Source organism: Rhincodon typus, unplaced genomic scaffold, assembly GCF_021869965.1.
Source record: "Rhincodon typus isolate 14 unplaced genomic scaffold, sRhiTyp1.1 hic_rhity00004680, whole genome shotgun sequence".
In the NCBI taxonomy this organism is placed as follows: domain Eukaryota; kingdom Metazoa; phylum Chordata; class Chondrichthyes; order Orectolobiformes; family Rhincodontidae; genus Rhincodon; species Rhincodon typus.
In genome coordinates, this window is record NW_025970318.1 from 2062 (window position 1) to 9711 (window position 7650).

At 43.0% G+C, this 7650-nt stretch overlaps 1 non-coding gene across 1 annotated transcript; it reads left to right on the top strand.

Moving 5' to 3' along the window:
* The first annotated feature begins 792 nt into the window (after positions 1-792).
* On the top strand, positions 793-874 carry trnas-gcu. Its single transcript has one exon. It is a non-coding gene; the product is annotated as a tRNA-Ser (tRNA).
* The last annotated feature ends 6776 nt before the right edge of the window (positions 875-7650 follow it).

Here is a 7650-nt window from a genome sequence, read left to right on the forward strand (position 1 = left end):
AACATGTGCTAAAGGAACGCAATGAGGGATCAATTTTAAATTCCAGAAAGCATGCTCATGGAGGCATGTTCAATGCCGATGTCGTGAGAACAAGCATCACCCAGAGGAGCTTTTATTAGCATAGACCAGTGATTCTTGAAGCGTCAGGCTCAGGAAAATGACAAGAGAGCGAAGTTCAGCGCAACAGATACCATCACAAAAGACCAGTTTCTGCATTGTGCAGTTTATTTGTCAGGTTTGCCTCATTTAGCATTTTGAAATTGTCCGCTCTTTAACCAAGTACGGGTCATTAATATCTGTTGAGTGGAGAGCTGGTCCCAGTACTGACTTCTGGGAACAGCAGAGTGTATTCTCCTCGAGTCTGAAAAACAATTCCTCACAGACAATGTCACATCCCCGCTGTCACCAGGCTTTTCATTCAGTTGGCTCCAATTCTTCGTCGAATTCGATTCAATAGATCACAGATCGTAGAATCATAGAATCCCTACAGTGTGGAAACAGGCCCTTCGGCCCAACAAGTCCACACCGACCCTCAGAGCATGTCACCCAGACCCATTCTCCATAACACACCTAATCTTGTCATTGAGTAATTTCTTCATTTGTGTTCCGCTCATGAGAGCAGTGTGTCGCAGTAGGAGTGACCCACACGTCATATCATACTCTGGAAATCATACACTGCTGCGTATCATTTCACAAACACGAGGGAGAAATACTTGCTGCTCTGCACAATTTAATTAAGTGAGAGAAACATTAGGTCTTGACAAGATCACATGTCACTTTTATTAAACGGGTGACGAGGTGGCCGAGAGGCTAAGGCGATGGACTGCTAATCTATTGTGCTCTGCACGCGTGGGTTCGAGTCCCACTCTTGTCGCTGTTCTCAACTGTTTCACTGCTGCTATTCTTCTCTATATCTTGCTAGTTTCGTAGAAAGTGAAGCAAGAATCCAATTCTTGTCAGTTTGTCTCGCCGGAGATTCTTGATCAGTCGACTTCATGGGAAAGTCGAAATCAAGAATTGGAACTTGTTGTCTGAAATCTATTAAAAAGTAGTTTGAATTCGGACAATAAGAGGGAGCTCGATTTTCCCTCCCATTATTCCTCTAATGAACAGACATCGAATGAAACAGAAACAGGTAAAAAATAAAGAAATATCAGAAGCACAGGTTTATACAGTGGGATTGTTGATGAGTATTTAAACTAACATTCAACACAGGGACTAATATTTCAAACAGTCCTTACTAAACCGATGGCAAGACAGCTGCTTGATGAAAGACGCGAGCACAACGGGCTCAGTGCAACTTGAGGATGGCTCTTGTTTGCAATGGGCAGTGCAGTGGATTACCACAGATCTGTCATTCGAAGGTCATGTTCAAAACCAGCAAAGTCGGCTTTCATTTCAGGTTCCAAACGAATCAATGGTGTTCTGTGGAAACTGCTTCATCTGCACTTGCTGTCATTCTGAATTCCAGTCCCTGCTGCTGACCAGAGGACGTTCGTCACCATCCCACACAAGTTTTCAGAGAACAGTTCGACCAGAGACGACCGCTCGTCCCACAAACCTGCATAGTTGACAGGGAAATGCAATGTAACATTCCCGTTATACATTTGATTTGTCACCTTGAATATATTTAGAGATCTATAAATCCAGATTCTCAGAGTGGGTTGTGAGGACGGGATAGGAAAAACCATTGAATTTTTAGATCAGCCATGATGTTAAGGAATGGCGAGTCAGCGGAGCCGGTTTGAATGGCCTCTTCATGTTCCCATGTTCCCATGTTCCCATCTTTCGGTGTTGTTTCGGGCAGAGAATTGTCAACGATAACGTGGAACGCAAAACAGTGCAACATAGGTCTGTGCCAAACGCTATTCTGAACCGAACTGATCCCACTTGCCTGCCAATGGTTGCGTATTTCTCTATTACCTTCCTGTTCACGTGTCTGTCTAAATACCTCTTAAACGTTGCTATCATGATGATGAGAATGGTGAATCGACAACACTGAATATCAAGTTTCTCACCTTTACCCCCCCGCTCTCACAACTGGAATGGACAGCTCCTTTGCAGTTTTAGGTCAGACAATGGAGGATGCTCACAGGCGCTCGATCAGACAGCACGCTCCTTCACATAGGTTTCCAACTGGGCACATGGAGCAAGTTGCCATGTAGATGTTGAGGATTCAGGGGTAGATTTCTCAATTGTCGGGCTGGAGTTCTAGCTGTGGTGCTAAACATGATATTCTGATATTCTAAATTCAGTTCTGGCCTCTTCTTAATTTACAATTTTAAATGTGAAATTCAATTTAACTTTGTGTTACATTCTTATGCATTCACTCTTCATGAAAGCGTTGGAACGTGTCCTTGAATGAAGTAATGGTGAAGGTTGATGACGGCGGGTGTCGTGTGTTTCCGGTCGGTTGTGTGCATTTTGCAAACTAAGTTGATGAATTGTTGCTGACTCGAATTCTGTGAAGAATTTTGTGGCATGAAAGGCCCATGACCGTGGGGATGTAACGTTATCTGTGAGGAATTGTTTTCCTGACTCGAAGAGAGTGCACAGTGCTGTTCCCAGGAGTCAGTATTGGCAACAACCTCTCCTCAGGATAGATATTAATGAACCGCACTTGTGTACAAAGTGCACAGTTTCAAAATTCTAAATAATGCAAAACTCGCAAATAGACTAAAAAACGCAGAAAGCCACATGAACTGCTTTTTATCAACAAAATTTATCTTGCTGGACATTGCTCTGTGTTCTTCTCCTGAGCCTTGTGACACGGAGCCATGAAACGATCAGGGCAACACTTGAGCAAGTGTAAAAAGAGTGCAGTGCCAGAGGGCATGCCAGGAGCAGCACTAGGTACACGGTGAAGTTAATTTCCCACAGCAGGAACATACCCCAAACAGCAGACTAAGCGGAGAGAAATCAGAGTGAGGTGAAGATTTGAAATTCGGTGCCCCAAAGACTGTGGAGTTTTGTTATTGAGTCTGTTCAAGAATGCGATTGACAGATTTCTACAGAGTAAAAACATCAAGGGCTCAGGGGACAGTGGAGGAAAAGGTTGAAAATGTACATTTCAATGCAGTTTAGCACTGTGTAATTAAGCAAGTTCCTCGAACAACTTCGGAACCACGAGTGAAGATTTCATATCCCAGTTCACAGGCAATTTGCCAACCATTAAGGTATAATCCGAAATATGGAGCTGCTCAGCCCTATCCCGCTCCAGTTGCGCAATCGGTCAGTACGCGGTACTTATATGACAGTATTGAGGCGTGTGCAATACCGAGGTTGTGAGTTCAAACCACAGCTGGGGCAATTTTAGTTTGTCGTGGCACAAGAGGGTAATGAGGAACGTCAATTCTGAGCAAAGTTTGTGGGGAAAGACTCGTTTCTGTGAATTGGGAAATGATTCACCGATTGACAAACACCCTGCAAGTATTCAAAATGTGAAGAAATATCAGCGGAGAGAGAAAAGAAGGTGACTTTTTTCAGCTCAAAGACGTTTCTCACATGGGTGACTGCACTGAGTTAAGTTGCGGGAAAAAGCTGTTAAACTCGTTTCAATTTCTTCACTTTGCTGCAAACTCGCACAGGTCATTGAAATAATTAAAAAGGAATCAGATTTATCTCATTCAGCCGTTCGAATGTTACATTCTACTTTAGTTAGAAATGTTATCAGCTTAAAATAAAGAGCTGCTGAGAAGAAGGGAGGGTTCAAAGTGCAAAAAAGACAGAGTCTTGTTTGTGGATTTCTTGGATGGAGTTCAGAAAGTATGAAATGTACCTAAAATCATCGGAATGTGCTCAAATATTTAAGGCACCAATTTAAAGCGGGAATTGCGTCTCCCTTCCGACTCGAAAGGGTCTGACTTTACTTTTTAATTGAAAACATGTTCAGTTCCATTTATAATGCTTCACGGAGAATGAACTGCCAATCTTATTCAGTTGCACGTGTACAATACATTTCTTTGCGCGTGAAGTCAAAGAAATTCGAAACTATTCCGCACCCGCCCACAGACTTTCTCTCACTGTTAAGGTGCCTGTTTAGGGACCTAGGGGTGCAGGTACAGAATTCTTTGAAGTTTACGGCACATATAGACAGGGTGGTTAAACAGGCTTTTGGCACGCTTACCTTCATTGCTGAGTGGTTTGAATTTGAGAGTTGGGAAGTCATGTTAAAGTTGCACAGGACGTTGGTGAGGCCTCTTCTGGAATACAGTGTGCAGTTTCGGTCGCACAGTTGGAGGAGGCATATTACTAATCTGGCGAGTATTAAAAAGAGGTTTACCAAGATGTCACCTGGTATGGAAGGTTTAAGTTATAAATAAAGGTTGGATAGACTTGAACTTTTTTCTCTGGTCCTTAGGAGGTTGAGAGGCGACCTGACAGAAGTTTATAAAATAACGAGAGGTGTAGACAGTAATAATGGTAGTTTTCTATTCCCTGGTATGGGGGATTTGAAGACTAGGGGACATTTTTGAGTTGCGAGGAGATAATTAAAAAAAAGATACGAGAGGCAGAACGTCGCAATGACTGTGAATAAAACAATGGCAAGTTCCAGCAGAGAGACAGGTGGCAGAGAAACGGGTGACAGTGAAGCAGGCATGTGAGGACAAATGTGTTTCGTTTGCCAGTGAAATTCACCGCTTCACAAAGTGGAGAACATTGAAGTGAAGTAGCGACGGCGAATACCTTTGCTGGTTACTCACCTTGCGAATGCTTTTTCCGCTGATATCCCTGTTAACATCACAAGTCGACAGGATGAAAGATGCAGCAATACGTGTGGAACAGTGGTGAAACTGTGTCTGACTTTAAATTGGAAGATTGAAATGTTGTATCTTCCCTCTCTGGAATGAAGTTGACAGCTTTCCTACATTTGCAAACTGACAGTTGCTTCCGAAACGGCATGTCTATCCAGCGCTGTTTTTGTCAGATTCCGAGCAGCTGAAGTGATTGGATCGCTGGGTTTTGGAAATTGAAAGATGCCCATGAGCAACATCAATGTGGGACTATTTCAACTCACTGTCCATTTCATATCTCAGCTCATGATAATGGCTCCCATCGTCAGAGAAACTGCTTGTGTTCCACATAAAGCTGCCTTTTGCCGGGGAACCGTGTGTACGGCGACAGAGAGTGGACATGATGGAGACGGAGCGCATATAACCCTGAGGCCTCTGTCACTCTCGGAGGATATATCTGTGTATCTCCCTCTGTGGCTTAACATGAGGATGATTACTTCAAGGGGTTTTAACATAGTTTTATCATCTCAAACTTCAGTCCCATTCGTTGATTACTAGGATAATCTCTTTGAAATTTGCACTTTCAAATGAAGAACTCCGAAGGCGGTGGGAGAAACGCTGGAAACTGGACTAGAATAGATGGATGCCTGAAGACACGCACAGACAAGATGGCCGAATGGTCTTTTTCCACACTATTAAAAACTCGAAGACGGGGACAAACTGATCTGCAGCCAAAATAAGCAGTAGAATGAAAAGGCTAAAGCAGTGTCCTTGAGGAAAAGATGGCAATGGCTGGAACACTTCCCCTCGTGGTTAGAATTCGGCTCGGGTTCGAATCCCGGTCATGGAACTTGCTTTGTTCTTTGCAAGGTTTTCATGACCACAGCACTGCTGACCAACTTTTAGAAGCAGGAAAGGCGCTGGAAGGTAATCTATTTTATCCCAAATGATAATCAAGCTAACATGTAACAAAGAACTACTGATGCTGGAAATCTGAAACCGGAAAAAAGCGAATTGATAGACAATCTCAGAAGGTTGTTGTTGTTGTTCTCAATGAAGGTTGTCCTAACCGTTACATTCCTTACTTGTCGTTTGTCTGTGGATGGTAACAATCGTGTACAATGACATTCAAATTTGTCTGAACACTATCAATAGCTGTTCTTTCATTACCATCCCGCTCTGTGTTTTAACATCACGTAATTTGACAGTTTATCTTACTTTTCCAACTTTTTCAAACAATCCCATTCGTGATTACGATGTGGAAGTGCTGGTATTGGACTGGTGTGGACACAATCAGAAGTCTCACGCACCGGGTTACAGTCCAGTGAGTTTATTTAAAATGACAAGCTTTCGAGTGCTGCTCCTTCATCATGATAAATTATTACTTCATTGCAACAGTACTTTCTACAAGCAAGGAGGACAATGAAACAAGACTGATCGATGACATCAGAGTGTAGGATCCTCTACGTTGCAGTGACCACAGTATGACTGAGTTTCACGTTTACTTTGAGGGAGGGCAGTTTGAATCTAAGACGAGCGCTTTATACCGAAATAAAGACAATGGTACAGTTTGAAGTGAGGGATGGCTGAAAAAGAAGTGGAAGATTAAGTTAAGAAATTGTTCTGTGCAGACGCAATCGAAGAGATTTAAGGAAATAATCCAAAGTACACAAAAAAACCCTCCAGTATGTCTTTGTCAGTTTTCCATTGGTTTTGAAGATGAGCACGTGTATTTTCAGCCTGACTGTGGTTTCACAATCCCATTGTGTGAGAACACCCAGAAGGTAAGGGTCAGGTAAATGACACAGAAGGTGCAAAATACTTCACGACACGCACAATGACATGCAAAGTGCTAAGGATGTATGCAACACACTGAGATGGAGCGTACTTATTTATGTGAAAGGCTTTTGTATATAATCCCTATTACATAAAGACTTCCCTCACATTGGAAAAAAAATGAATTTCCGGCTGTGTATCTCCGATGAACAGCTAAATATTTGCCTCGATACAGCATGACGCTGTGAGGCAGTGACATACCACCTTCTGTAACAGCGTGGTCTCGTGGAAGCATGCTGCCCATCAACCAGAACTCAATACATCAGAGCTTTCCAACGTTCTGAAGAATGTATTTACTGCTCCCGCCGTCCCCTGTTACCCTATATCATCTGAGCTTCCCACTTCCAGTAAACACTTCAAACCCGCACAAATTTATCATATATTTCACATAGCTTTTGTCCCCAACTAAACTGTCACAGGTATGATGAACCGATTGGCCTTCTCTGGCTCTCCCACTGTGGCATGACCAAAATGGTAAAGTGCATTGTGTCTGATCCACAGAATACCCTGCAGTATTTCCCCACGCCGATTCAGACAGCGCCGTCCTCCCTGTGACATGTACATGTTGTGTAATATTTTGTCGTGCAATATGTCCCGCTGTGTCAATATCACCTTTGTCTGACTTCCCACATTCTGCTGGTCAAACACTGATTTCACTCAGAATCACAAATTTCTCACAGTGCAGATGGATGTCATGCAGCCCACCTTAGCTCTGCCGGTTCTCCACAATGAGGAAATGGGCCATTCTCCTGACTACTTCCTGTAACTCTGCACGTTGCTACTTTTAACGTAACCATCGAACTCGTTTTTGAATAACACAATTGAACCTCACTCTTTGTCGCAATCAGTGATTACAGTGATTACAGATTCCAACCACTCCCTGTGTGAAAACATTTTACCTGATGTCACTTTTGCTTTTTCAAATGAACCTCTGCCTAATCACTCTCGATTCTCCCATGCAAGGGAACATTTTCTCCTTATTGATTCTGTGTCGACCCTTCATGACTTGGAAAACTTCAATCAGACAAGCTTTCAACCTTCCAGTCTATCTTCATCGCTGACATTCCACATACGCGGCACC